The sequence below is a fragment of the Petaurus breviceps genome, unplaced genomic scaffold (assembly GCF_028583685.1).
Source record: "Petaurus breviceps papuanus isolate PSGF00001 unplaced genomic scaffold, PetGlider_PUasm1.0 90650, whole genome shotgun sequence".
In the NCBI taxonomy this organism is placed as follows: Eukaryota; Metazoa; Chordata; class Mammalia; order Diprotodontia; family Petauridae; genus Petaurus; species Petaurus breviceps.
In genome coordinates, this window is record NW_027187299.1 from 1,075,131 (window position 1) to 1,090,770 (window position 15,640).

Below are 15,640 nucleotides of genomic sequence, written 5' to 3' on the forward strand. Positions count from 1 at the left end.
AGAGAAAAGTGCTAGAAAAGATGTCATCAAAAAAGTATGTCTGGACAAGAAGATGAGCCAGTAATGGAGCAGGACCAATAAAAGGATAATAAATGTCTCACGCTCCCCATGTAATAGGTGCCCATGTGCTACCAGGAGATGTAAAAGAAGACTCCTATCTTACTGGGTAGACTGTGGAAGGCTGATGAAGTCAACAGTCTATGGATGAACAAGTATGGTCGGGTTTTGATTTGTGAAATTGGAGGGAGTATCTAAATCACTGAGATCACAAGCCCATCAAAAGATCAAAGAAACTCTTAAATGTAGAGAGATTTGGATCCAAGCCTCAGGTCTAATATCAGTTAGTCTAAAGGCTTCTTCAGGTCTGTGAGCAGCAGCTGCATTCATTTCAGAAGTCTAGGACCCATTCCAAATGGCTCTAAGGTAAAAACAGGTATTTCCATTCTTTCAGAACAAGGGCATTTGGGGTTTCTGCTTCAATTTGAACCTCAAGCCCATTAATCACATTTACCAAAAAGCATGTCAGATGACTGGAGAAGAGAGCCATTCATAAATCCTCTTTGGTACTGGCAATTCAATTTTGGCATCAGCATTTTAAAATCTATTGGAAATTCTAAGATCATGGGTCTGGAATTTTGAACCTGGCTAAATCTGTAGGGTTAAGGAGAGGTCAAGGAGGATAATAGCTTGGAAAAGAGAGTTAGGTTCAATGATTCAGGGATTAGTGACCGTTGAAAGAATAGTTTTAGAGAGCTAGGGGTTGAAATCAGATTATAAAGGGGAAAGTGGGTAATGAGGAAGACATCAATTAAAGAATACTCATTCTACTTTTCTGAGAAGTTTGATAGTAAAGGGGAGAAATAGGGTCAAGGAAATGTTTTCTGGAGAAAATGTGTGTGGGGGGGGGGTGTGGGTGTGTGTGTGTGTATCAAGGGGAGGAAGTGGGCTCTCACTAAAGGGCTTGATGTCTGGATGATTATTTGTCAGGTATATAATTAATAGTCATTAAAGGTTGAAGATCGACTCTGAGTAGCACAGGGACCTATGCTTGGTCCTATCATTCTTAATATTTTTTCTCAATGATTTAGGTAAACACATAGATGGCAAACTTATCAAATTTGCAAATGATACAAATCTGTGAGAGATAACTAATACCCTGAACGACAGAGAGAAGATTTATAAAGATCTTGATAGACTTAGAACACTAGGCTGAATTTAATAAGATGAAATTTGCTATATGTAAAGTATGTCCAAAAAGATCAACTTCACAAGACGAAGATTGGGAAGGCATAGTAAGACGGCAGTTCAGCCAACAACCTAATTTGGCAGACAAAAAAATAAATGGGATCTTGAGCTTCATTAAGAGAACCATAGATTCTAGGGATAAATACATAATAGTCCTACTATGTGGTTCTGACCATCCTTCATCTGGAAAATTGTGTTGGTTCTGGGTTTAGAATTTAGAAATGACAATAAGTTGGAAAATGTCTCTAGAGAAAGGCAACCATGATGGTGAAATGCCTTTAGTCCATGCCATATGAGAACTGATTGAAGAAACTAGTGATGTTTAGCTTGGAGAAAAGACTAAAGGGAAATATGATAGCTGTTGAGTATGTAGAGCTTTGTCATATGGAAGAAGTATTAGACTTTTTCTCTTTGGTCCCAGGGGAAGAACTAGTAGCCATGGGTTGAACTACTAGTAGAACTACTACCAAATTTGCAAACAAATCAATTTCTGTTGGATGTCAGGAAAAGTTTCCTAATATTAAAGCTGTCCGAAAGTGGAATGAGCTGCGCAGGAGGCAATGGGTTATCTCTCACTCGAAGTATTCACACATACAACAGATGAGAACTTTTCTAGTATGTCATAGCAATGGTTCTTTTTTTGGGGGGGGGTCTCAGTTGATCTAGATGGCTACTCAGATCTCTTCCAACTCTAGAACTGCAGCAACCTGGAAGAGGAGGAAAAATTTCAGAACAAAGGCAGGCAGCGACTCAGCAATTAAAGGGTTCCTATATATGAAGGTCTCATGGCTGGCATTTTTAAACTAGGTTAGGTGATGCCAAGAATTCTGAGCTCTGTGGTGGGGTTTAGTACAGAAAAAATGTACATCCAAACCATCCAAATCCCTATTATTAGAAATATTCACATAGGTTGGATGGTCAATTGAATTCAATAATTATTAAATAACTCCTATGTTTAAGGTTAAGAGGAAGCATGATATAGTGGATCAAAGTTCAGCCTTCAAGTTAGGAAAATGTGGGTTCCAGTCCTTCTTCTGATACATATTTTTTTGTGACTATAGACAAATCACTTAGTTGCTCAGTGCCTTGGGCAACATTTTAAGACTATAAAATGACAGATAAATTACTAATTTTGCATCATGGGTATAGGGAGTTTCCATATAGGGAGTTCCTCAAACTGAAGAAATAACCAGTATGGACCAAAAATAAATGTGTAAAGCTGGGGATACAAAGACAAAAATGAAATAATCCCTCTCCTCAAGGACTTTATATTTGATCAGTAAGAATTGCTGGATATGTTAGGAATATTATAGAAGAGATTCAGTCACTAGGTGAAAGGCTGGACTAGAGAACCTCTTTTTTCTTTCTTTTTCTTTCTTTAGCATTTCTTCCAATGCTAGGCTTCTATAATTATCTGCTTCAAGATGAGGGAGATTTTAGGGAAAGTGACTTTAAAGAGCTCAGATCCTTGGCAAAATCATCTCTGAATTCAACCAAGAAAACGATTGAATAATGGGCTAACTTGTTTTTTTGACCCATCTTCATTCTTGAATTTTAAGGTCATCTTAGGTACATAGGATTGTAGTATCATACAGTCAGAATTTAAATGAGCCTCAAATGTCAACTAGTTCAAGCCTCTTATTTTGAAGATGAGAAAGGGGACCCAGAGAATTTAAATGAATCGTCCAAGGTCACACAGGTATGAAATGTTGGAGTCATGAGTCGTCCGGAGATCCTCTGATTCCTCTAGTTCCAAATTTAGCACAGACCCACATACAGGGAAGTACCTAAAAGATTGTGTCATCTGGATCTCTCATTTTACAAATGGAGAAAATGAAGCCTAGACAGATGCACTGAATTGCTCAAGGTCACTGATGGCAGAGACTGAGTACACAGTAAATTCAAGCAGTTATATAGAAGTCAGTTGTTGTTGCTGAGTTGTTTTTCAGTTGAATCTTACTCTTCGTGACCCTATTTAGGGTTTGTTTTTGGTAAAGGTACTGTAATGGTTGCCATTTCCTTCTCCAGCTCATTTTACAGATGAAGAAACTGAGCAAATGGGCTTAAGTGACTGGCCCAGGGTCATACAGCTAGTAAGCATCTGAGGTCAGATTTGAACTCAGGAAGATGAGTTTTTCTGACTTCAGGCCTGGCACTCTATCCACTTTGCCACCTAGCTGCCTGAAATCATTCATTAAAGAGGCAGAAAAAACAAGGGATTTTACCCCAAACCAGGATTCAAAGGAAGTGGATGGAGCTGGCCCTAGTTATACACAATGACCATATAATGGTCTCATCCTGATCTTCTTCACTCTTCTCCATCTTTACTGTTTCTCTTTCAATGTATGATTTAAAAATGAAGTTGGGAAACACCTTGGGTGAAAGGTCCTAGTATAAAAGATATTTTATAGCTCTGACTTGGATTTGCAAGCCAAGCAAACAGAAAAAATCTCATGAATACAGAGTAATAAAAAATTATATAATGCTTTGAACTCATACTAAATAATACCTTTAATACTGGGCTCTCCAATTACTTTATATAAACAAGTTAAGAATCATAGTATTATCCTCATTTTATCAGTGGGGGGAAAAGTGGAATGACTTGACTAGACAGGTTATTTTTACTGGATCTAGTGAGAACTCTGGGATCCAAAAACCCAGAACACTTGCATCCAGATGTGAGACTGCTAGCTCAGGACAGTTTAATGCTTGGTCTTTTTTCCTCCCGCATCTTAGACTTGTGTATGCCTAAACACTGACATAAATACTACGCAGGTGTTGCTAGCATTGTAAAGACCTATGGAAGGATATATGTCCTGTCCACGCTCAACCCTTTGTAATCTGGATACTGTCTGGACCACATTAATAAAATTGTTCTTTCGGAAGTTGCCAACGAAGTCCTCATTGCTAATTAATCTTTTTCTAGGCCTCATTATCCTTGACCTTTCTGTTCTTCTGAGTTGACACAAAGGTAAGTGGGTCCTTCTGATATTAACCAAAAAATCAACAAGCATTTATTGAGTGCCCACTTTTATAACAGGCATTTCACTAGTTTCTAGGGGCACAGAAAACAGTCTCTACCTCCAAGGAATTTACAGTATAGCTCAAAGAGCATAGCATATACTTGCACAAGTTTATATAAAACATATTCCAAATAGATGCAATGAGATTTTGGAGGGGGAGGCATGTGTAGTTTGGAAGATAATTGGAAGACAGTAGTTTGGAAGACCTTGAATAGATGATGGTACTTGAACTGAGCTTTGAAGTAAACTAGAGGTTCTGAGAAATGGAGGTGATGACAGAGTACTTTCAAGACACAGGGGAGAAAGTCGATGCAAAGGCATGGAGATGGGAAGTGAAGTTCTGTTTGTGAGGAAGTCTAAGAAGGTCAATTTGGCTGGATCACAGTATACATGAAGGGCAATAGCATGCAATAAGGATAGGATTGTAGATTGGGGGTCAAGTTGTGAAGAACTTTAAATTCTAAACAATGGTGTTTATATCTGCTCTGGAGGTAATGGGGAGCCACTTGATTGGTCACAATTGCATTTTGGGAAAATCAGTTTTGTACATTTTGATCAGGATCCCAGCATTTAAATGCATGCTTCTATTCTTTTTTTTGGGGGGGGGAGAGGGCAGTTGGGGTTAAGTGACTTGCCCAAGGTCACACAGCTAGTGTTAAGTGTCTGAGGCCGAATTTGAACTCAGGTCCTTCTGACTCCAGGGCCAGTGCTCTATTCACTGTGCCACCTAGCTACCCCATGCTTCTATTCTTAACATCAGGACACAGCAAGGCAGCAACTTGCCCAGAGAAATCTCTCTAAATCCTTAAGAAAAACAGTATATATTTGGAATCATAAACAGACTGAAAACAGGAGCAAGGGGGTAACCAAACATGAACCCTATGGAAATACTGAGCTAAGATGTGGAAATATTGTACTCAATTGTTCAAGAGGTTGAAAAAAATTGGAAACATTTTATTGCTTCATATAGAGGATATACTCTATTTTTAAAGACTGAAAATAATGAAAGTTTCTGCACCATATTTATGGGTACACATAGTACAGTTTTTGTGTAATCTGTTTTTTTTTTTGTTTAATCTTGACAAGAGCCTAGTTGTTGTGAGATTAGATAGAGTTGGGCCAGCGTCATCCTTCTCAATTCTCTTTTTTTCCCCTTTACTGACAGACTTCTTGAAACAGATATCCACACCCACTACTTCTACTTCCTTACCACCCACCCCACTGTATCCTCAAGTTTGATAATCTTCTTATATACCCATCACTCTACTGACATTGGTCTCTCATTAGTCTCTGAGGACCTCTTAATTGCCAAAACCAATGGCCTTTATTTAAACCTTATCCACCATGATGTTTCCACAACATCTGACATTGTTAACTACTGCTTCTTTCTGGATTCTCTCTCTTCCTGTGGTTTCAGACATAATATCCTACTGATTCTTCTCATAACTCCCTTCCTCTGTCTTCTTCTGTGATGTCCTTTCCTGATCCCTTAAGGAAGACATTTCCCAGTAATTTCTCTTTGTCACTCTTCTATTCTCATTGATATCAACTTAATGCAAGTCCTCATTACAAACCACCTACTTGCAATGACTTCCTAACAAGTCTTCCTGTCTCCCTTCTCCCCCTATGTCCTGCGTGATCTTCCATGAGTCACTTTCCTCTTTTTTGCCTATTATAAAAAAAAATGTACACAATGGGCATTACAATGTCTTGCACTTCCTACTTTAAAGGGTTGTTTTGAGGAAAATGCTTTATAAACTATAAAGTTATACAGAGTTCTCAATATCAGTGGCAACAATAAGCATACTACTAATAATAATTCCTTCATTTCAGTGCAGACTAATCTTCCTTACGTGAAGTTAATGTCCTTCCTTTATTCAAAATACTTTTGTGAAACTGTTCCCAATTGATTAAATAAGACTCCTTGTCTAACATTCGAGGTTCTCCATAATCTGTTGCTACTCTACTTTTTAGCCTTATTTCAAACTAGTCCCCTTTTATTTAAATATCTTTTTCCTAAGCTGATGCAGTAATTGTCTCCCATATTTACTTATATTTTCCTGCCTCTTTGCTTTTGCTTATGTTGTTTCTTATGCCTAAAATATTCTCCTTGCCATTCCTTATCAGTAATTTATGCTTGTTCTTTAGTACCCTGCTCAGATGCCACTTTCTCTATGATTGCTTCCCTGATTTCTCCATCAGTAATAACCTTCCCCCTGGGACCTTACTTTGTTTGCCTTCTTGAATGTAGTTATGTGTGGTTTGGTTTTATAGTTATTTGTACTTGTTTTTTTTAAAATTTTATTTAGATTTTTTTTTTTGCTTTTTGGAGGGGGGAGGGCAAGGCAATTGGGGTTAAGTGACTTGCCCAAGGTCACACAGCTAGTTTTGTGTTAAGTGTCTGAGGTCAGATTTGAACTCAGGTCCTCCTAACTCCAGGGCTGGTGCTCTATTGCCTACACCACCTAGCCACCCCGGTTATTTGTACTTGTATTGTCTCTTCTTGTTAAAGTGCAAGCCCCATGAAGACAGGCATGGTGGATTTGGAGATGGAAGGGACCTCAGAGGCCATTCAGTCCAACCTCCATCTTTTAGAGATGGTGAATAGGCCCGTAGCAATTAAGTGACTTGCCTAAGGTCACACAGTTAGAAGAAATCTGAGGCAGGGTTTGAACCTAGTTCTTCCTGACATTAGACCTGCACCTTACCGTGACACCATGCTGTCTCATGTATGGGCTGCATGTTACCTAAACTTTGGATCTTTCCTAATACCTATTGAAGTGCTTGACATACAAACATTTGAAAAAAACATACTCAAGAACATTTGTTGAATCAATTTGAATTGATTGAACTGGCATCCCTCATGGATTTTGCAGCATTAACTATGCTTTGTTGGTAGCTACCATAATCTTCCACAGAGGTCAAGGTATTTTAGAAACAGGAATACTCTTCATTTCTATACAGTCAGTGGCAAATACTGTTACTCCTACTTAGTAGAAGAGGTAGCAGGCACAGTGGATAGAGTGCTGGGCCGGGAATCTGGAGGACTTATCAGCCTGAATGCAAATCCAGCCTAGCTGTGTGACCCTTGGCAAGTCACTTAACCCTGCTTGCTTCAATTCCTCATCTATAAAATGAACTGGAGAAGGAAATGGCAAACCACTCTCTATCTTTGCCAAGAAAACCCCAAATGGGATCATGACTGATAAATGGCTCAACATCAATAATAACAATAAACTTAGTGGAAGACACTCTAACAAGTCTTCCTGCCTCCCTTCTCTCCCCATACTCTGACAATAGCCGGTTGCACGACCTTCCACAAGTCATTGTTTAGGGGTAGAAATGAACTTCTTCCACATTTCAATTCTCTACCAGATCTCCACCAGATCTTACTCTCCAAGGAGTCTGTAGGGAGCATTACAGTAGAGAAATGGTGCCATGTCCTCCAGAAGCCCCCAGCTACTGCCTTTGTGGTGACAGTGGCTCAAGCAATGATACCATTCATGGTGAGGAGAGCAAGAGTGATATGCTGGTTACATACCTCGTCTATACACGTCTTCAAGGTGGCCTGCTGGTGAATACAGAGCCTGTTCCACTCAGGCATCAAATTTATACCCTTTGCTATCTTGGGAACTCACTTTTATATTTTATTCTTCTGGTTCATCATAAAGGGACCCTATTCCACCCCTTTCTTCCCACAAAATAAAAACAGAGGTAAAGAATGTCACCCCCCCCCCCCCGGTCCCATGTTGATTCTGGTCATCACCAGTTGGGCAGATAAAATGACAAGCAGCATCATGCGTTTAACAAATGTTTGTTGAACTTGAAGTGGAAACAGCAAATCCCAAATCTCCCTGTTCTCCCTGCTAATCCATCTGCAGTGATGTGTAGTTTACTATTGAGTAGTGGAGGAGACGACTTCCCTAAACAGGGAAAGTAGAAACGGCTCTGGCTTTGCTCATTTTCTTCCTGCCAAAGCCTTGATCTTCGTCTTCCTGTCATGGTGCTGCATGAACCAGAGTACCACCTCCGACCCCAGGCCACAGATTTAGGGGTGGGAACAATAATTAGCTTTGTGACAGTGGTTTTTTTTTTAGTTCTCTGGAAGGTTAAATTGTGGGATGATTCTCTGGGAATTCTGAGCAATCCCAGCAGAATCCATGCAGCTACACACCAGACGAGGAGCCAACAAGTCTGAGTTTTAACCCTGGCCCTGTCTCTTGCTTGTGGCGTGGCTTTAGGCAGCTCTTTCAACCCCTGTGACTCAGTTTCCTCACCTGTAAAAAGAGGATAATCATTTTGAGCTCAAAGAGCTATTCTAAATCTCTAATGAGTGTTTATTAAACATTTTGTTGGAGTTGAAGGTTATTATTTTTTGTGGGAGAGAGGAATTGCTACTTAGTAATCATTATTTGGATGCTTGGCTTATTTAACTATGAATTTTGTTGCCCAGTCGTGTCCAAACTCTTCATGATCCCATTGGGGGTTTTCTTGGCAAAGATACTAGAGCAGTTTACCATTTCCTTCTCCAGCTCATTTAACAGATGAGGAAACTGAGGCAGACAGGTTTAAGTGACTTGCCCAGGGCAAGTCTACTTGCCAGACTACTAAGTGTCTGAGGCCAGATTTGAACTCATGAAGATGAGTCTTTCTAACTCCAGGCCCAGCACTCTATACACTGTGCCACCTAGCTGCCATTAACTGTGAATAGGTTTTCCTATCTATTTGAAGTGTGGTGTAATGGATAAGGGACAAGATGACCTCTATTCAGTTCAAGTCCCCCTTCTGTGTGATGTCAAGTAATCACTTAATCTCTTAGTAATTCTTAGCAATGATCTCAAACTTTAATTTGTAGATATTTCCTACCTGCCTGGGGAGAGGGGAGGTCTTTAAACTAGCAGCTCACTATTCTAATGAAGTTCTCCCTTTCTCAAAAAAAAAAATCCTTTTAGGGCATTGCATTATGTGATAGTTTAAATGTGTCTCATTTGAAATGCCCTCCAATGCAGTATATCATATATATTGGAAGGAACATTCAGCTATATGTCATTTGCTTTTTGTGGCCACTGTGGGGAAAGAGCCAACAGCAAAGTAATTAGCATTGCAAAAATGAAAGATGGGCTCATCTTGCCATAGAATAGCAGAAGCATAGAACACGTGAGGGGGATGAGGCCTTAAAGGTCATGTAGACATTGATCAAGTCACTTAGTTGCTCTAGGTCTCAGTTTCTCCATCTGTAAAATGAAGGAGTCACACTAGAAGACCTCTTATTTCCCTTTCAGTCTTAAGTCTCTGATCCTATCATCCCAGTTCACTAAAGAAGGTGATTTTTGTTGGGTTTTGTTGGGTAGACACAATGGAGAAATTCTTCATTAACTATATAATCCATACCCCTCTTCATTCTAAACTTCCAAAGTGTATATTTGTTTACCTATTTCCAAGGAGGTTTGCACAGTGGGAGAAATTTTCAACAATTGAACATTTCTCTCTTGTAGGATTTTAGGATTGGAGAGACAAAGCACATATGAACTTAGACTATTACCTTAACAAATTTTTACTATATCAGTAAAACTTGCCTTAAGAAGCATCCCAGTTTTGATGTATTGCTTTCTTCCCATAGCATGTTCAAGCTTCCTGATCTCTAAGTGGAATGAAGTTTAGGGCAGAGGGAAAAAAGCACCTGAGATAAGGGAAATGCTTTGGGCAAAAGCTCAGGGTAGTTGAGCAAGGGATGGTTTCACTTTTTAACATGGTAGGAGAGGAAAAGTGCTCTGGGAAACTCAGCTGAGGTTTTTATCTCTCTTTTCAACAATCTGGTACAGTGTAAAGGCATGGTATTTGGAATCAGAGATTTGTGTTCAAATTCCTATGTAGCCTTGGTCCAGTGACTTTATTTCCAGGGACTCAGTTTTCTCATCTGTAAAATGAACAGGTTTAGACTCAATGACCTCAAAGGTCTTTTCCCACTCTAAATCTATGAACCTATGGCTCAGTAAGACTGGCTGGCTTTTTGTCTAATTTGATCAAAAATAATAATAGCCTATGGACAAAAACTCTCTTTGTTTAGTCCTAGACCAAACCAAATTCACTTGTTTAGTCTTGAGAGTGACTGTAATGCTTATTTTCTACCCTTATATTGAGAGCAGTTTTTAAAATGGGAAAATGCTACTGACTCTTTTTTCTCCCAGGGATGACATGAGGATTTAATGTTAGAGAGATGAGAATTCCAAATAATGACCTTGATTCCTCTCACTCCATGGTAGAAGATGACATAGAAGGATGGTAGTCTTTTTGGTCATATAAAGATTTATTTTGGAGCCTAAGCAAGGCAATTGAATTGATTGGCCTGCAATAGCCTCTGATTGACTGGAAGAGGGTCAGGTTGGTTATTCATGCTGATCTTGCACACTGTAACTATTATAAGGGCAAATCACTACATTTCCCTTCATATAGAATAACTTGTCCTAATCAAAATTAGTTAATTTTCAGTATTCCTTTCCTTACCCCCTGGTGATTTACAAGCAACACACTTATTAGAAACCATAAATTCTCCTGGCAGAAAGGCTTAATAAACATGAATAATGAATACGGTCATCTAAACTTTCAATATATTATTTTTCCTAAACCTTCCCAATGTAGCAACAAGAAACATACTGGTGTAGGGCTTCAGGGCACTGGTGTCCAGTGCCTGAGTTCAAGCCCCAGCTCCTACATTCACTGGTGATAAGAACTTGGGCAACTCACTTGATGAGTTTGGTATTTTAGTTTGGACAGGGACTGTCTTTTGCCTTTCTTTGAATCGCTAGCACTTAGCACAGTGCCTAGCACATAGCAGGGCTTAATCAATGCCTAATGACTGACTCACTATGTAAATATAAGCTGCTGTCATTGTGATTATTGTTATTCACATTGTATTATTGTGTTATTACTATTCATATTCATATTCTAGTTTGTAGAGATAAAGACATTCTCAGCTGCATGATTACCCTGAAAAATCCTACTTAGCTCTCCTGTTATCCTACTCCATGAAATATGCATGGTGCCAATTAATTGGGAATATGTGTCACATGCACGCACATGCACACACACAGGTAAAAGACAGTCCCTGTTCTCAAGGAGCTCATAGTCTCAAGAGGTATTCACAGTATAATATATACATAGTACTTTAAGTTTTACAAAATACTTTCCTCAAAGCAATCTTATGAGGAAGGTAGTACAAGAATGATTCCACATTCATATATGTGAAACTAATATATACAATCATAATTTACATATATACAAATATATGCATATATTAGTATGTATACATGTACATATACATACACATAGGTTATATTTATCTGTGTATACATTATACAGATATATGCACACACATATACATACATACATACATACATATTTATACAGCAAGTGTATTGGAGCTATTTCCTTACAAAGCAAAAATGTAACATGTTAGAGCTTCCTTTCCAAAAGAGTTTATGTCCCTTTGGAAACTCGGGTTCAATTCAAAAGTCATTTACTAAGTGCTTACTATGGACTACAGATATTGGGGATACAAAAACAAAGATGAGACAGTCCTTGCCCTCAAGGAGCTTGCATTCAATTTTATTTTATTTTTTCAATTAAGAGATATTTATTTTCTTTCACTCCCACCCCCATTTTGAAAAAAAAAAAAGAGAAAAAAAACTCTTGTGACAAATATGCATGGTTAAGCAAAACAAATTCCCACATTGGCTGTGTCTAAAAATGTTATGTCTCCTTCTGGATATTTAGACGATGTTCCTCTCTTTCAGGAGGTAGGCATATTTCATCATCAGCACTCTGGAATCATAGTGCATTGATCAGTGTTGTTAAGTCTTTAAAAGTTTTTTGTTTTTACAGTGTTATTCTCCTGGTTTAGCTCACTTTACTCTGCATCAGTTCCGATAATTCTTCCTAGTATTTTATGAAATCACCCCTTCTGTCATTTCTTACAGAACATACAGTATTCTATTGCATTCATGCACCATAATTAGTTCAGGCATTCCATAAATTGACGAGAATCCCCTTAGTTTCCAGTTCTTTGCCATTACAAAAAGAATTATTTTAAATTCTTTTGTCCATATCTGAGTCCTTTTACTTTCTTTATTCCCTTTGGGGTCTAGATCTAGTAGTGATATTGCTGGCTCAAAGGACATGCATAGTCAAGTGACTTGAATATAGCTCCAAATTGCTTTCCAGAATGACCATTCCAATTTACAACTCCACGCAGAGTGCCTTAATGTGCCTGTTTTCCTATTGCCCTTCCAACATTTATCATTATCCCTTTTTGTCATCTTTGCTCATCTGATGGATGTGAGGAGAAACCTCAGTGCTGCTTTCATTTGCATAGCTCTAATTATAGGAGCTTGCATTTTAATGGAATGTTGTTTCTACAAAGAAAAACTATCTGCTGCAAAGTGAAAAGCTTTTCAATCAATCAAAAAGTATTTTAAGCACCTACAATGCATAGGCTCTGTGTCAGATGCTGGGGATACAAAGACAAAAGCAAAATATTCCCTGTCCTGAAGGAGCTTACATTCTAATTGGGTATAACAAGTATTATATACAAAATAGATTTGAGGTGATTTTGGAGGGGAAGGCATTAGTTGTTGCTGCTGTGTGTGTGTGCGTGTGTGTGTGTGTGTGTGTGTGTGTGTGTGATTAGAAAGGCCTCATTAGGAAGTGGGACTTGAGCTGAGTCGAGGGACACTAGGAATTCTAACACGTGTAGCTGAGAGGGGAGTATAGTAAAAGCCCAGAGGAGGAAAGGGCAGGGAACAGTCAGTGCATGGGAACAGAGAAGGAAATGGAAAGCTATACATAAAAGGGAGTAATGTATAACCAAGCTGGAAAGATAAGTTGGGACCAGGTTATGAAAGGCTTTAAATGCCATATAAAGGAGTTTATATTTTATCTTTGCAACTGGGAGCTACTGGAAATTATTGAGAAAGAGAGTGAATGGTTAAACCAACCTGTACCTTAGGACAATCACTCTGGCAAATGTGCTGAGGATGTATTGAAGTAGGGACAGCCTTGGGGCAGAGAGGCCAGTTAGGAGGCCTCACAATCACCTACATGAAGCCTTGAACTATGCAAGAGATCTAGCTGGTTGTATATGTGAGGTGAATGGGAGTGAGACGGAGAGGATGACACTAGGTTGTAAACTCATGTGACATGAAGGACAGTAATGGCCTTGTCACTAATAGAGAAGCTCAGAAAAGTGTGACATTAATTTGGGGGGGGGATTAAGATAAATTCTATTTTGGCCAATGGGCTATCTGTGGGATAATCCATTTTGAAATGTCCAATAGGCAGTTGGTGAGGCAGGACTGGAGCTCGGGAGAGAGACTAAGGCTGGATATATAGACCTCGGAGTCATCTGCATAGAGAGGATACTTGAACCCATGGGAGCTGATGAGATGCCCAATTAAGAAAGCAGAAACAGAAGGGGGCTCAAGATAGAGCCTTAGGGTAAACCTACATACAATTAAGGGGTAGATATGGACAATAATAAAGTAGAACAAGTAGGTGTTTTAGCAGCACAATGCCAAACAGTGGATGTCACTTAATTTTCTTAATTATTTAAGTTTTTTACTAGGCACAATTTCAACCTCATTTCTTTTGACCATTCACAAGTAAGTTTGGTCCAAAAGATTTTTCATCTAATTGTGATATATGGTGTTATGGGGGAAAGTTTTTAGGAAGAATCCATTGCATATCTCTGGATTTCTAGCTGAGAACACAATTAACTCCCTTTTAACCAAATAAGCTCATCTGTGCCTCTGGGTGCTGGCCAAAGTACACATTTACCCAGTTTATCAATATAGGCAGCACAATATACTCCCCACAGAACATCAGGTACTACTCCCATTCAGTACTTTCAAACTCTCTCCTGGCCTCTAAGACATTCAACCCTACTTCCTTTGCCTGTATATAGATGATGACACCCAGAGAACAGCAAATAGGTCACAGAATCATAGACTGTCAGAGTTAGAAGGAGCCATAAAGATCTAGGCCAAAAGCTCTTAACCTGGGGTTCAAAGACCCCTTGGGGAGGTTTGTCAATAGATTTCAAGGGATGTAGGAATTTTTTTTCAATATTTTGATAGCCATACTTGAATATAATTGGTTTCCTTAGTAATTCTTTGTATTTTATTTTATGTAATTAAACATTATCCTTAAGAAGGGCACTCTAGGCTTCACCAGATAGCAAAAGGGGACTATGACACACAAAAAGGTTTTAGGACCCCCTATTCTAGGCCAACTCCTTTTTACTATGAGGAAACAAAGGCTCAGAGAGGCAAATGACTTATCCAAGATAACATAGCAAGTATTAGTTATGTATACCTGTACTTTCCTCCAACAAAACAACCTAAAATTTTCAAAAAACCCAACAAGAACTAACCACAGACCCCGGATGTGATTCCTCTTGGTTTCCTGACTGTTTTGATCTGCAGCTTGTGGTTGTCAGACAGACAGTCTGACCTTTTGGGTATCTCTTCCTGAGTCTGGAACACAGGTGGGGGCTTACCTGCAACCTGATGATTTTGTCTTCACAGTGCACACAAGAGAAGCTACTTATCAGTGGTGGGCAATGGAACCCAGCAGTGACTTTTGAGGAACCATATTATGGGATCAGAGGACCAGAAGTGCCTGAGAAGTCATCTAGAAGATGAAACAAAATTAGAATTTTAATTAGATCCTCCAAACTCCAAATACAAAACTCTGCTTCTAAAACTATTAGCGGTTTAGACAGTGGATATGTATGACCGATGAGGTATTTATTTACTACATAAAGTGTCAGCAAAATCATCATAGAGGGTACAAAGAAAGACTGATCTTCTCATCATTTGAAGACTATATGCTTAATAAGGGCTAAGTACATCTTTGTTGTGTAATTGGCTGCTAGGAATCATTTGTCCAAGCTCGTCTCCATTACAGACACTAGACCCGGTTCAAATATCTGGTACTCATTTACTAAGACGGAGATATCCTCATAGTTAGCACCTTTGACTCTCATACCATCATTTTAGAACCTTCTTCCTTGACATAAAATAGAGAAATATGCCTTAAATCCTGTCAAATAAAATCAAATAAATCTCACCAATGGGGTGTTTAAGAGATCAACACTAAACTTTAAGAGATCAATCATCTAACACAAAGAACTATACACATATTTATTTAAACTTTCAATTAACAAAACACTTAAGTATCTATTATGCCAAGCCTGCAAGTCATTCAGTCAATAAACATTTAATAAGTACTTAGCTGACTAGAAAGATATAAAGGTGAAATAAGGCAGAGTCCCTATCCTCAAGAACCTAACAATCCATTTGGGGAAATTTAACATG

General features: G+C 38.8%; 1 long non-coding RNA gene across 1 annotated transcript; it reads left to right on the plus strand.

The window, feature by feature from the left end:
* Positions 1 to 343: 343 nt before the first annotated feature.
* On the plus strand, positions 344 to 15,391 carry LOC138143581 (uncharacterized). The gene is made up of 3 exons (XR_011163734.1): positions 344 to 423; positions 4,172 to 4,216; positions 14,849 to 15,391. It is a non-coding gene; the product is annotated as an uncharacterized lncRNA (long non-coding RNA).
* Positions 15,392 to 15,640: the final 249 nt, after the last annotated feature.